Below are 15,683 nucleotides of genomic sequence, written 5' to 3'. Positions count from 1 at the left end.
GATCAAATGAATTCTTAGAAGAGGATAAAGGCAGTAGGAGTATACTTAAGGGGGAAATCAGGAGGGCAAAACGGGGACATGAGATAGCTTTGGCAAGTAGAATTAAGGAGAATCCAAAGGGTTTTTACAAATATATTAATACAAAAGAGTAACTAGGGAGAGAATACGGCCCTTCAAAGATCAACAAGGCGGCCTTTGTATGGAGCCGCAGAAAATGGGGGAGATACTAAATGAGTATTTTGCATCAGTATTTACTGTGGAAAAGGATATGGAGGATATAGAGTGTAGGGAAATAAATGGTGACACCTTGTAAAATGTCCGTATTACAGAGGAGGAAGTGCTGGATGTCTTGAAATGCATAAAGGTGGATAAATCCCCAGGATCTGATCAGGTGTACCTGAGAACTCTGTGGGAAGCTAAAGAAGTGATTTCTGGGCCTCTTGCTGAGATATTTGTATCATTGATAGTCACAGGTGAGGTGCCGGAAGACTGGAGGTTGGCTAACGTGGTGTCAATGTTTAAGAAGGGTGGTAAGGACAAGCCAGGGAACTATAGACCAGTGAGCCTGACGTCGGTGGTGGGCAACATTTTGGAGGGAATCCTGAGGGACAGGATGTACATGTATTTGGAAAGGCAAGGACAGATTAGGAATAGTCAACATGGCTTTGTGCATGGGAAATCATGTCTCACAAACTTGATTGAGTTTTTTGAAGAAGTAACAAGGAAGATTGATGAGGGCAGAGTGGTAAATGTGATCTATATGGACTTCAGTAAGGCATTCAATGAGGTTCCCCATGAGAGACTGATTAGCAAGGTTAGATCTCATGGAATACAGGGAGGACTAGCCATTTGGATACAGAACTGGCTCAAAGGTAGAAGACAGAGGGTGGTGGTGGAGGGTTGTTTTTCAGACTGGAGGCCTGTGACCAGTGGAGTGCCACAAGAATCGGTTCTGGGTCCTCTACTTTTTGTCATTTATATAAATGATTTGTATCCGAGCATAAGAGGTACAGTTAGTAAGTTTGCAGATGACACCAAAATTAGAGGTGTAGTGGACAGCGAAGAGGGTCACCTCAGATTATAACAGGATCTGGTCCAGATGGGCCAATATACTGAGAAGTAGCAGATGGAGTTTAATTTAGATAAATATGAGGTGCTGCACTTTGGGAAAGCAAATCTTAGCAGGGCTTATACACTTAATGGTAAGGTCCTAGGGAGTGATGCTGAACAAAGAGATCTTGGAGTACAGGTTCGTAGCTCCTTGAAAGTGGAGTCACAGGTAGATAGGATAGTGAAGAAGGTGTTTTGTATGCTTTCCTTTATTGGTCAGAGTATTGAGTACAGGAGTTGGGAGGTCATGTAGGCTGCTGTACAGGACATTGGTTAGGCCACTGTTGGAATATTGCGTGTAATTCTGCTCTCCTTCCTATTGGAAAGATGTTGCGAAATGTGAACAGGTTCAGAATGGATCTACAAGGATATTGCTAGAGTTGGAGGATTTGAGCTATAGGGAGAGGCTGAACAGGCTGGGGCTTTTTTCCTGGAGTGTTGGAGGCTGAGGGGTGATCTTATGGAAGTTTATAAAAGTATGAGGGACATGGATAGGATAAATAGGCAAAGTCTTTTCCCTGGGGTGGGGGTATCCTGAACTGGAGGGCATCAGTTTAGAGTGAGAGGGGAAAGATATAAAAAAGACCTAAGGAGCAACCTTTTCACACAGAGGGTGGTACGTGTATGGAATGAGCTGCCAGAGGATGTGGTGGAGGCTGGTACAATTGCAACATTTAAAAGGCATTTGGATGGGTATCTGAATAGGAAGGGTTTGGAGGGATATGGGCAGGGTGCTGGCAGATGGGAGTGGATTGGGTTGGGATAGCTGGTCGGCATGGACAAGTTGGACCAAAGGGTCTGTTTCCATACTGTATATCTCTTTGACTCTACTTAGACTTAGGTAAAAACTTCAGGCTCACTGCCTTTATTCCTGATGAAGGGCTTTTGCCCGAAATGTCGATTTCGAAGCTACTTGGATGCTGCTTGAACTGCTGTGCTCTTCCAGCACCACTAATCCAGAATCTACTTAGACTTAGGCCTACTTAAAACTTATTGAATTGAAAACAAACTTATAAAAGATCAGCCTAATAACTGAATTGCCTAATTTAACCAAATTCCTTTACTTGGAGGGAATTATAAAACAAGAATAACACACTCAGCCAGGAGAAAATGATGACTGCAGATGCTGGAGATCAGAGTTGAGAGTGTGGTGCTGGAAAAGCACAGCAGATCAGGCAGCATCTGAGGAGCAGGAGAATCAACGTCAATTTTCCTGCTAGGGTGGATGCTGCCTGACCTGCTGTGCTTTTCCAGCATCACACCCTCGACCTACTCAGCCCGTCAACCTGCTTGTAGACCTGTGAAGATGTTCATCAATGCTGTTTTTGTTGAAGATATACTACACCGCTCTTGCTGTTACTCAGCTCTGTGACCTTTCCTTTCCTGACTCTTGTGCTGGAATTCTGTTACATGCAGAGAATTATTTCCCTGGTCCGAACTGGCCTCTACTCATGTTCTGACTAAACAGGATGAGCAAGCTCTCGAAGTTTGTCAAATTCGAGTACTGAAGTAGGGAAGAAACTGTGCTGTACATCTCTATTAGTCTATGACTCCATGATTGCCAGGGCATGTAAGAACGATGGGTTTCTCAGAGCCATCAGAATGAATGAAAAGTGGTGGGGCTCTTGGACTGGAGGTGAACACCTCCATTTGGATCACTGGAGTTGTGGGGATGGCTTTAGATGTCCATGACCTTTTCCTTTCGGACTGCAGTTCTGGCTCCGATGGATTGGTGCAAACAGGCTGCCTCCATAAAGCTGGCAGCTGTGCGTGAAGTGAGGCATCATTCAACCACTGGCAAGATGCTGACTAGGAATGAAAATTGCTTCTATTTGGGACATAGGAAGGTAAATTGGCTGCCCCTGAATTAAAAAAAAATACCTTTCTATTATTCTATTATTTGCATGGCAAAAATAGTCCCATTTATTTCTGTGTACTCTTCTTCTATTCTAAGATTCATGAGCATATAATTGGGGTAGTTAAGAAGGTGTTTAGCATGCTTACCTTCACTGCTCAGATCTTTGAGTAGAGGAATTGGGAACATTATGTTGAGGTTGTACAGGATGTTGGTGAGGCTTTTTTTTGAGTACTGTGTCCAGTTTTGGTCTCCCTGTTAAAAGAAGGATAATGTTAAGCTGGAGAGGGTTCAGAAGAAATTTACCAGGATGTTGCCAGGAATGGAGGGTTTGAGGTATAAGGAGCGGCTGGATAGGCTGGGACCTTTTCGCTGGAGCCATAGGAAGTTGGGTGATGACCTGAGAGAGGTTTATAAAATAATGAATGGTACAGATAAGGTGAATGGCAGGTGTCTTTACCCTTGAGTGGGGTATTCCATGATTCGGGGGCATGTATTTAAGGTGAGAGGAGAAAGATTGAAAAAAGACATGAGGGGAAACATTTTTTAAGCAGTGAGTGGTTAGTATGTGGAATTAACTTCCAGAGGAAGTGATGGATATAGATACAGTTACAATGTTTAAAAAAAATTAAATAAATACATGAATAAGAAATGTTTGGAAGGATATGGGCCAAGTGCAGGTGGATGGTAGTAGTTTAATTTGGACTGAAGGGTTTGTTTCCGTGCTGTACAACTCTATAAAAATAGCATCATTTTGCAACATAAAACCCAATCAAGGCAGCCTGATTTAACAGACTAATGTCCTGCTGCTTCTATAATGTGGTTGCCATCAAGACTGCTTTATTTTGTATAAACTTTCTCTGCATCCCACTGCACATCTTCTGTCCACCTTCACGTACCTTCCTCAGCTCTCTAAACCCTCTTTCTATGCCCCCCAATTCCTTGGAAAACATCCAGCCGTGGGTTGCGAAATGGAAGATAATATTCATAGAAATAAACACCAAAGAATACACATTTCAAGAAAAAGGATAATGAATCACCTCTCCCTGATTTTCAGGAATCACAATATCGCTGAGGTACTGCCATTGACTCGTAGCTAACTGAACTAGGAGAGAGTGAGGACTGCAGATGCTGGAGATCAGAGTTGAGAGTGCAGTGTTAGAAAGATACAGCAGGTCAGGTAGCATCCAAGGAGCAGGAAAATCAACATTTCGGGCATAAGTCCTTCATCAGGAATGAGGCTTGTGGGCTGGGGAGGCTGAGAGATAAATGGGAGGAGGGTGGGATTAAGGTGGAAGGCAGCTGAGAATGTGGTCGGTAGATGAAGGTGAAGGAAAAGGTGATAGGTTGGAGAGAAGGGTAGAGCTATCCACTATCCCCCAACAGCACCCCCCGATTTATCTCTCAGCTCCCTGGTCCACAAGCCTCATTCCTAGTGAAGGGTTTATGCCTGAAACATCAATTCTCCTGCTCCTCTGATGCAGCCTGACTTGTTGTGCTTTTCCAGCACCACACTCTCGACATTTAACTGAACTAGCCATATCAACACACTGGAAAGCATACACCTGAAACTAACAATTTAGAATAATGTGATAAATGGTGTAAAAATATGTACTACTCCAGATACCCACTGTTAATTCTTACAAATTCTCAATTAAGATAAGGATTTCAATTAGCTGTAGAGGTCAAATTTTGCCAGTATCTTCAACTCTATTCTGCTCAGATTACAGATCTAAAATATTTAAAATCAGTTTACTTCATCATTTCCTTCTTATTCACTGAAATTGAGGGTTACTTCCTCATATTCTTATCACCCATTGTCTTGAGCAATAAGCAAGTACCTGTTTCTACCTGAAATTGCTATTCTGATTATGAATGGCATGACAACCTTGTTAGGCTTGCTTTTATTATTGTAATCTTCCTTGGAACATTTTCAGATTCTACAATGTCATTCTAAAATTAAGGTGAGCTCAAACAATTCTTTGAATACTTTACCAATCACAAACAACTAAAATACTCATTTTGTGTTTGGTCACTGGTCCCCTGAATCTCATCCTGTATCCTGAGACATAACGAACCAATTAACAATAGCCTTTAGATACTTTCAATGAATGGTCTTTTCATATTTTCATTATTCTCCCTTTCTTTCCTGAGCATGCTGATTTATACTGGTGTAGAATTCCTCCTGTATTGTCAGCACTCCGTTGCCTTACTCAAGGGAGCATTCTTCATGTGTATACCTTGTCAATGATAGAGCCTGACTATGTGTCACACATCATCAACATAAAGGCACCTTTCAGCATTAGGTCAGTAAATAATGATCAGAATAGAAGCTACAGTTGATTCCGCTCCCCTCTCACTTACCACAGGCTGAGACCAATGCAATTACAAACTCAAACACAGGACAGATGGCTTCAATTAGTTTAGCTGGTTATGAAGTCTGGATCCACGTGATCCTAGCAGAACCCAACTGGATATCCACGAGCAGGTTGTTGCTGAGTAAATGTTGTTTGGTCACACTGTCAAGGACACTTTCTATTACTAAGGAAAGATTGAGAATAGATTGTTGGGGCGGTAACTGGCTCAATTGGATTTGTCCTCCATTTTGTAGGCAGGACATACACAGCCAATTTTCCATTTTGTTTGACAGTGATTATACTTTATTGTCACCATATTGGTAGCTGGTTGTAGAGTAGCCACCATTTTTCTGAGCCAAAATATCTCATCATGATAAAATGGTGCTGGGGAGTCCAATTTTCTGGTTTTGGCATTTGTTCCCCAAGATCTAATAAAATGAATGAATGTTATCATTATATTGAAAACACTGTACAGATCTAGTTCTTTATCTTTCGTGCCAAAGCTCTTCTGGTATAAAACGCAATGGCTTTTACTTTTGTTGCACAAAACCAAAATATTTTCTAGTCATTGGTGCTTTTCCTAAGTTAATTTATTCAGGTGATCTTTACTTAAACTGTGAAATTATCCAGCACTGTATAAATTTCACTTATCTTTTCTCTTATCTTTGGCTCTTTACAAATCAACAAGTCATACTTTATTTCCTCATTCCATTTGTACTAAACACAGGTGAGTAATTGGGACATTCTAGAAATGCCTGTGGATTCATCAGGTTTGACAGTAGTTGATTAACTCATTGCAAAACTATTTCTTCCAAAAGTGAATTAACTCATCACTGAGAGTCATTTGGCGTTGGTATTTTCTCAGTGCCATTTGATATAGGTATCTTTTCCATTCTCTTGTTTTCCTGTTCTCCAAATGTTTCCTTTAAAGTTTTATGAAGCAGACAACATTATCAACTCAGTATTAAATATACATTTTTGTGCTCCCTATTTTCTATACCACTATGTGGAATGAAGCTTGTTATCAGCAGTGGTTATGGATTTCATTACTGTTTTAGTATTAGCTGCTTTTTAGCCATTGGTCCAAAACAACAGAAAATTGCGAATATAGCCCAGACCATCACACCAGCCAATCATCCATCCACTGACTCCATCTACACCTCTCAATGCTGCAGAAAGGCAGCCAACATCGTCAAAGATGCCTCCTACTCTAGATATAATCCTTCTAACCTCTTTCATCAGGCAGATGAAACAAAAACTTAAACGTATGTTCCAACAGGTTCAAGAACAGCTTCGACTCCACTGTCTCTGCAATTCTATCGACTCTGGAAGAGTCCCTGCACATTGGAGGGTTGCTAATGTCACTTCAATATTCAAAGAAGGAGGTAGAGAGAAACCAGGGAATTACAGACCAGCAAGCCTAACATCGATAGTCAGGAAAAACCTTGAATCCATGATCAAAGACTTTAGAAAGCAGTGACGGGATCAGACAGAGTCTGCATGGATTTATGAAAGGGAAATCATGCTTGACAAATCTGTTGGAATTCAATGAAGATGTAACTATTAAAGTTGACAAAGGGGAGCCAGTCATTGTGGTATATTTGGACTTTCAGGAAGTGTTTGACAAAGTCCCACAAAAGAGATTATTATGCAATATTAAAGCACATGGGATTGTGGGAGGTGTATTGAGATGGATAGAAAACTGGTTGACAGAGAGGAAACAATGAGTAGGAATTATTTGTCCTTTTCAAATTGACAGGCAGTAAATAGCAGGGTGCCACCGGGATCAGTGCTGGGACCCCAGCTATTCACAATGTATGTTAATGATTTGGATGAGGGAACAAAATCGAACATCTCAAAGTTTGCAGATGATTCGAAGTTGGATGGGAAGTTGTATGATGAAGATGCAGTGATCCTTCAGTATGATCTGGATAGGTTGGATGAGTGGGCAAATCAATGGCAGATGCAGTATAATATGGATAAATGTGACGTTATTCACTTTGGAAGCAAAAACAAGAAGGCAGATTACTATTTGAATGGCTGTAAATTGGGAGAGGGGAGTGTGCAGTGGGACCTGGGTGTACTTGAGCACCAGTCACTGAAGGTAAGCATGCAGGTGCAGCAGGCAGTAAAGAGAGCAAATGGTGTGTTGGCTTTCATTGCGAGAAGTTTCAAGTACAGGAGCGGGTATATGTTGTTGTAGTTATACAGGGCTATGGTGAGGCCCATTTAGAATATTGTGTGCAGTTTTGTTCTTCTTTTCTGAGGAAGGATGCTCTTGCTCTCAAAGGAGTGCTGCGAATATTTACCATGCTGATTCCGGGGATGGTGGGATTGACATATGAGGAGGGATTGATTAGGTTCGGATTGTTTTCACAGGCGTTCAGATGGATGCGGGTAATCTCATCTGAACTTATAAAATTCTAACAGAACCAGACAGGGTAGATGCAGGGAATTTATACCCGATGGTGAGTGTGTCTAGAATCAGCAGTCACAGTCTGAGGATTCTTGGTAAATCATTTAGGATGAAGATGAGGAGATATTTCTCCATCCAAAGAGTGGTGAGCCTGTGGAATTCATTACAACAGGACATAGTGGATGTCAAAACATTGGGTGTATTTAAGAGGCGATTGGATATAGCACTTGGGGGGAAATGGGAATCAAAGGTTATGGGGAGAAAGCAGGACTAGGTTATTGAGTTGGATGATCAGCCATGACCATGATAAATGATGGAGCAGGCTCAGAGGGCCGAATGGCCTCCTGCTCCTATCTTCCATGTTTCAATGTCTCTGAATGGACCTCTCAAATTTTAAATTTAATGTTGATCTGGCATTTTGAGCACCTTCTTTGCAGCCATAATTTTGTATTCCTCACTCTGTTCAATCATCCAATGAACAGTCAACACATCTTGGTGTGTTATGATCTGTCTGTACTGCAAGCAAAACAAAACTTTTCACTGCACTAAACTAAATTAGCAATAAGTCAGCTTTAATAAACAGTCTAAAGGTGTGTGAATATTTAGTAGCAAATGCAATGTGATCAAGTTCAAAACAATTTTTAGAAGGGAGAAACACAAAACAGTTCCTGACATTCTAGATTTAGGTGAAGCTGTTTTCAGTAGGATGCAAGGAAACTGTTTCCTGTGCACAGTGCAACATGTGGGTCTGAATTTTACATTTCTTTGGTTAAGTGTCAGTTGCGATCAAATTTTTTAGGAGGGCTTTTGTTACAAGGCCTAGTGAAATTTCTTGCTGTATCTTTGCCTCATTAACTACCTAACCACTTCTGTGGTGTCCCTCATGTGCGATTTTCCCTCTATTTTCCCAGAACTATTTAATACTATACAGATAACCACTGAAAGACCATGTCTCTTGTGTTTGCACCATCTTTAAAGGGTGGTATACACTCATACAAGTGTTGGCAATCAGTGTTTTTTTTTAATATTTCAAAATATACTTTATTCATATAAATAAATCTTTGGTACTTGTACAATTTTCCATGTCGTTCATAGTTATATACATTGCATGTCTTAACATTACAAAGCACAGATTGAATCAATCAAATTTATAGTTATCCTATTAACAGTTATTTATTAACTATCCAGTCTCTTGGTATTTGGCTGTGGCTTCAGCGGAACCCACCTACTGAGTGGGTGCCCTGTTATATGAAAGCAAATGAAACTTCTTTAACCCCCAGTTTATGGGGTTACCATTGTCCATTTGACTGTCCTGTCTCTGGGGTGGCTGTCTACATCCCCATGGTAAGCACGAATTGCTGGACCTTCGCTGGGTTGAGGTAGTTATCCAGCTCCTCACCGGGGTCATTTGCCCGCTCTGGTGTCATTGAGCCAAGGCAAGGGTCCTCCCTGTCCAGTTCTGTGTCTGACAATGGGACTGTCAGAGAATCACAGCTCTCGGTTGCCTGTAGTTGTGGGGCAGTGGGTACCCCCTGGTTCTCACTGGGTGGAGGGTGGACTTGGGGGGGTCCGTTGTTTCCTGGTTGGGAGGAAATGCCCTCCTCTTTACCGACGGCGCTCTGTCTCTTCTTCTGGTGGTGATGGCCTTCTTTGCGTCCATCTTCCCCCTCCGAAGAGCTGGCCGTCCCTCCCTCATGCAGCTGTCTTTTCCCCTTTTGCTGGGGGGCTTTGGGAGCCTGGCAAGATTTCCTCTTCCAGTTTTTAACAGGTATCCACTCCTCTGCCTGCTTGATTACCTCCTCCTCCATTTCTTCCATCTGCCCGGTTAGAGCTAGGATCAGCTGCTGTGTCTCTCCACTGGCTGCTGCCTCCTCCACTCCATCCTGTTCTTCTTTCTGGGTGCCACCAGACTCCGTTTCCCTGCTGTCTGGGTGCACCTTACTGGTCTTTGGGGGTCCACGGCTCACATTGCCACCTCCAGCCATCTGTGCGTAAGTGGGGCCCCCCCGTCTTGGGCAGGTCTTATACATATGGCCCGCCTCTCCACACAGGTTGCAGCTCTTTTCTTCCTGACAGTCCTTAGTCAAGTGACCCTCCTGTTTGCAGTTCCTGCAGATGGTCCCTTTGCAATCCGCTGCCACGTGTCCCGACTTCCCGCAGGTTCGGCTCACTTTCGGCTGCCCTGCATATGTCAGGTAGCCTCTGCTCCCTCCAATTGCGAAGCTCGAGGGTGGGTGGAGGATGTTCCCACTGTCATCGGCCCTCAGAGTTACCCTGACCTGCCGCTTACTGGTCCAGATCCCAAAGGGGTCGATCACATCAGTGGCTTCTCCCTCAACTTGGACATACCTTCCCAGGAAGGTCAGGACATCAGCCGCTGGAACATAGGGGTTGTACATTTGGATTGTAACAACCCGATTCCTCTGTGCAGGAAGCACACACAATGGGGTCGCCGACAAGATGGAAAACAGCGGCTCCCCTTCCTTCTCCTTGAAGACCTTCAGGAGCTGTTCGCACTGCTTCACGCTTCTGAAGGTCACATCAAAGTAGCCTGCCCCAGGGAAATCCTGCAGGCAGTACACGTACTTTATTCATAAATTGATTTGATGGTCTGTACATTTGATCATGCCATACATATGTCCATATTTACAAACACAGATTCGACTTTATCCTTGTCATTTACAATCCTGTGCATTTTTCAATCTTGTATATATACATATATTTGGCTGAGGCATCAGCAGAGCCCAAAAAAACGTCCGCACGGGCCCCCTGTTCTTCTTTAGGCAGGCCGATCTTACACGGTGGTCTTTCCCCACTGCGCCTTGGCGGCAGCTGCCCCAAGCTTCAGCGCGTCCCTCAACACGTAGTCTTGGACCTTGGAATGTGCCAGTCTGCAACACTCGGTCGGGGTCAACTCCTTCAGCTGGAAGATCAACAGGTTTCGGACCGCCCAGAGAGCGTCCTTCACCGAGTTGATTATCCTCCAGGCGCAGTTAATGTTCGTCTCGGTGTGAGTCCCGGGGAACAGGCCGTAGAGCACGGAGTCCCGCGTCACGGCGCTGCTCGGGACAAACCTCGACAAGCACCACTGCATTCCTCTCCAGACTTCCTCTGCATAGGCACATTCCAGAAGGAGGTGTGTGACAGTCTCGTCCCCCCCGCAGCCACTTCGAGGGCAGCGTGCGGTGCGGCAGAGAGTCCGGGCGTGCATAAAGGATCTCACAGGCAGAGCCTTTCTCACCACCAGCCAAGCCACGTCTTGGTGCTTGTTGGAAAGTTCTGGCGATGAGGCATTCTACCAAATGGCTTTGACAGTCTGCTCAGGGAACCGCTCGACAGGATCCGCCCTCTCCTTTTCCCGAAGGGTCTCAAGGACGCTACGTGCTGACCACTTCCTGATGGACTTGTGGTCAAAGGTGTTTTTCCTCATAAATTTCTCCACGAAGGACAGGTGATACGGAACGGTCCAACTACTCGGAGCGTTCCGCGGCAGCGAGGCCAGGCCCATCCTTCGCAACACCGGGGACAGGTAGAACCTCAGTACATAGTGACACTTGGTGTTTGCGTACCGGGGATCCACGCACAGCTTGATGCAGCCACACACAAAGGTGGCCATCAGGGTGAGGGTGGCATTGGGCGTGTTTTTTCCCCCATTGCACCGGTCTTTGTACATAGAGTCTCTTCGGACCCGGTCCATCTTTGATCTCCAAATGAATTGGAAGATGGCCCGGGTGACTGCGGCGGCACAGGTCCTGGGGATAGGCCAGACCTGTGCCACATATAGCAATACTGAGAGTACCTCACACCTGATGACCAGGTTTTTTCCCGCGATGGAGAGCAACCGTTGCCCCCATCTGCCTAGTTTCTGTCTCATCTTCCTGATCCGCTCCTCCCAGGTCTTGGCGCACGCCCCAGCCCCCCCGAACCAAATACCCAGCACCTTCAGGTGGTCAGTCCTGACGGTGAAGGGGATAGAGGATTGGTCGGCCCAGTTCCCAAAGAGCATGGCCTCGCTCTTGCCTCGGTTTACCTTGGCCCCCGAGGCCCGTTCGAACTGGTCGCAGATGCACACGAGTCTGTGCACGGACAGCGGATCCGAGCAGAAAGCAGCGATGTCATCCATGTACAGGGAGGCCTTAACCTGCAGGCCCCCGCTGCCAGGAATAGTCACCCCTCTCAGGCTCGCATCCTTCCTGATGGATTCGGCAAATGGCTCTATGCAACACACAAACAAGGCGGGTGAGAGGGGGCATCCCTGCCTGACTCCAGATCTTACAGGGAAGCTATCTGATTCCCACCCATTGATTGAGACTGCACTGACAATGTTGGTGTAGAGCAGTCTGATCCAATTTCCGATTCCATCCCCAAAGCCCATTTTGGAGAGGACATCCCTCATATATGTATGCGATATCCTGTCAAAGGCTTTCTCCTGGTCCAGGCTGATGAGGCAGGTGTCCACCCCCCTGTCCTGCACGTAGGCGATCGTATCCCTGAGGAGTGCGAGACTCTCAGAGATCTTCCTGCCCGGTACAGCACAGGTTTGGTCCGGGTGGATCACCGATCCCAGAGCAGACCTGACCCGGTTGGCGATGATCTTTGACAAGATTTTGTAGTCTGCATTTAACAGTGAGATCGGTCTCCAATTTCTAATTTCCTCCCTCTCCCCCTTCCGCTTGTAGACGAGGGTGATGATGCCTTTCCTCATGGATTCACTCATGGTACCTGCCCGAAGCATACTGACACACACCTCCAGCAGGTCCTGGCCGATCAAGTCCCAGAGAGCGGAATAAACCTCGACCGGTAAGCCGTCGCTTCCGGGAGTTTTATTCTTTTCGAAGGACTCGAGGGCCTTGGTCAGTTCATCCAGAGATAGCGGCTGGTCCAGCCTCTCTCGTGTTCCGTCATCTAGGACCTCCGTGATAGAGGACAGGAACGACTGGGAGGCCGCGCTGTCGGTTGGCTTCGAGTCATACAGGCTGGCGTAGAAGGATTTGCTGATCCTCATGACGTCAGCCTGAGTTGACGTTACCGAGCCATCTTCTTTCTTCAGGCTGTTGAGCACGGAGCTCTCTTTGTGCACCTTCTGGAAGAAGAAACGTGAGCACGTCTCGTCCTGCTCCACCGAGCGGACCCTGGACCGGAAGATTATCTTGGAGGCCTCCGAGGCAAAGAGCGAGGCTTGCTGGCCCTTCACCTCCTTGAGGTCCTCCGTGACATCGACCCCCATCGTCTGCAGCAGGAGCAGGTTCTGCATACTTTCCTGGAGCTGGGACAGTTTTCCCCGCCTCTCTCTCGCCTCCTGGACACCTTTGAGGGTAAAGAACCTCTTGATGTTCCCTTTTACCGTTTCCCACCAGTCCGCTGGAGACTCAAAGAGGGGCTTCACGGTTCTCCAACCTGCGTAATCCCTCTTGAGCTCTTCGATGTTTCCCGTCCGCAGCAGCAAACCCACAGCATCCCAACAGTACCTTCTTAATAAACAGGGTGCAGTCGAGCGGCGTACGATCCTCAATCTTCTTCACAGTCACCCTGACTGTGTTTCGAACTCCCTGGCCAGGGCTGCGGGCATCTGTCGAGGCCATAGCTCTGAGGTTGGCAGGTCCCTGAATTGGCGTTAGGCCAAAGCCAGCATGAAGATCAACCAAGAGCAGGTCAGCACAACCAAACGATCCTCCAACGTCCAATCACAATCCAGCAATGATTAAACTGATAAGAACAGATACTACACTAGATCTTAGCCAAAAGGCCGAGAAGCGATGTTGCCCCTCACTGGCAGTGTTGTGGCACCATAACCATAAAACCATTCTGCTCACGGCTGATAGGGGGCATGGCTTACATTTCCCCTCACATAGAGCTCACCCGAGTCTGTTTAATCATCAGGCCATACAGTTTACCTGTCCTTAGCTACTGTCTCATCTAAATACCCCTCTAGATCACCCCTCGTCTGTCTCCAGTACCCACTCCAATGAATCCAAAGGTGGTCATGTTGCAGTATAGGACCTTTATGTCAAGGCAAGTAATTCGATACTTACAAACTGGAGTTTTTAATGACAGTCTGCAAAAGTGAACACAAACAAAATGAATAAAGGCTGCAGTTTGCCTTTCTTTCAGCCTGAGACAAGGTAATCAATCTCCACAGGAGGAGGTGATTAGTTAATTTGATAAACTGGTTCAGTCCTGTTCTCGCACAATAGCTACAAGCAGTATACATATAGAGGTTGCTGTGCAGCCGGCAAGTGGAGTGCAGATTTCATGCAGAGTGAGTTCTGTTAATGTGAGTTGGATGACAAAGGGAGAAGATACATTTTATTTTGCATTTTTAAATCTTTTTATTTACTTTCTTCAATGTCCAGTAATTGGCTCCTACGCCAATGCAGTAAGGAAGCTATTGTTGCGTTACTAATAAACTATTCAACTTGTAATAAATAGTGTGTACAATAACAATGTGGTAGGGCAGTTTGGCCAAGTAGAATGTAGAGCATATGGGTGTGAGAAGATGTAGATTCACCATCTGTTCCAGATGAACACATGTGCAAGAAGTCTCACTATCTGCATAAGTGGAGTTTGAACTCCACATTTCAAAACTCAAGTCACAGCTGCAGATAGTGTGTGCATCTGTGAAGCAGAGGAATTATGTGGATAACACATTGAGAGAGGTAGTTACACTTCAGTTTAAAGTTGCGTTGGCAGATAAGGAATGGGTGACTACCAGACAGTACAAGATAACAAGGCAAATGGTGTTGCGGAAGTCTCTTGAGGCAATCTCATTCAGTTTTCTGCTTTGGATACTAGGGTTGGGTGGGAGAAGGTGGGGAGGTGTTGGCGGTGGTGGTCTGGTGAGATACTCTTAGGACAGGTCTTATACACTCAATGGGTTGAATGGCCTCTTTTTGCACTGTAGGGATTCTATGATTTTACCAGACTGGTGATAGTTTACCTGAGGGGCATCTTATCTCAGATGAGGGAAGAGATTAAAAAGAAGAGTCATTCATAATAACCTGAGTCAGTGCGGTATTGAACTGTTGGCATCTCTTTGTATTGCAAACCAGCTGGGTCAAGCCAGTACTAGCATTGAAGTCCAGGAGTGTTTACGAAATGGGTTTCTGGAACAGTATGTTGAGGAGCCAACTAGGGATCAGGCCATTTTAGATTTGGTGTTTTGCAATGATTAAAAACTAATTAATAACTTGTGTAAAGCGGCCTTTGGAAAATAGTGATTATAATAATGAAGTGAAACAGAATGTGACATAGTTCATTCTGAAACCAGGTCTTAAGTTTGAATAAAGGAATCTATGTGTGGATGAGAGGCAAGTTGGTTGGAGTGGATTGGGAAAATGCATTAAAAGATTTAAAGGTAGACAGGTAATGCCTCATAGTTAAAAAAACCTCACCAAGTTAACAACAGATATACATTCCTTTGAGGCACAAACATCTAAAAGGAAAGGTGAATCATGATACAAATGAAATACTTTAAAGAGTGCATTATATCATGAGCAATGATTATATGAATGCCAAAAATTAATGATAAGCAAAAGGATTGCAACCAAGGTATGACTCAGCAAAGGAAGTGGCATAGAGATATTGTCACTGGACCTCCCTGTTTAGGGTTTTGCCTGATTTTCCTGCTCCTCAGATGCTGCTTGATCTGCTGTGCTTTTCCAGCATCACACTCTCGACTCTAATCTCCAGCATCTGCAGTCTTCACTTTCACTTGGTAATCCAGGCTCTAGACTAAAGTCTAGGTATATGTTTTTGAATTCCACCATAGCAGACAGTGAACTTACCTGGTCTGATCTGCAGGAGATTCCAAACCCATCGTAATGTTGCAGACTCTTAACTGTTTTTTGAAATAGCTCCAGCAAACAATCAATTCAAAAGGCAATTAGGTTTTGGCAATACATGCTGGTGCAGCCTGTGATGCCTGTATCTCATTTATAAAAAGTAC

The 15,683-nt window shown here is 44.9% G+C and overlaps 1 pseudogene; it reads right to left on the bottom strand.

Moving 5' to 3' along the window:
• Positions 1-13,332: 13,332 nt before the first annotated feature.
• LOC140479218 (U2 spliceosomal RNA) lies at positions 13,333-13,496 on the bottom strand (annotated as a pseudogene).
• Between the last annotated feature and the right edge of the window lie 2,187 nt (positions 13,497-15,683).

The sequence above is a fragment of the Chiloscyllium punctatum genome, chromosome 6 (assembly GCF_047496795.1).
Source record: "Chiloscyllium punctatum isolate Juve2018m chromosome 6, sChiPun1.3, whole genome shotgun sequence".
NCBI classification, from domain to species: domain Eukaryota; kingdom Metazoa; phylum Chordata; class Chondrichthyes; order Orectolobiformes; family Hemiscylliidae; genus Chiloscyllium; species Chiloscyllium punctatum.
The sequence above is the reverse complement of the archived record's forward strand: the minus strand, read 5'-3'. Positions and strand labels throughout refer to the sequence as shown.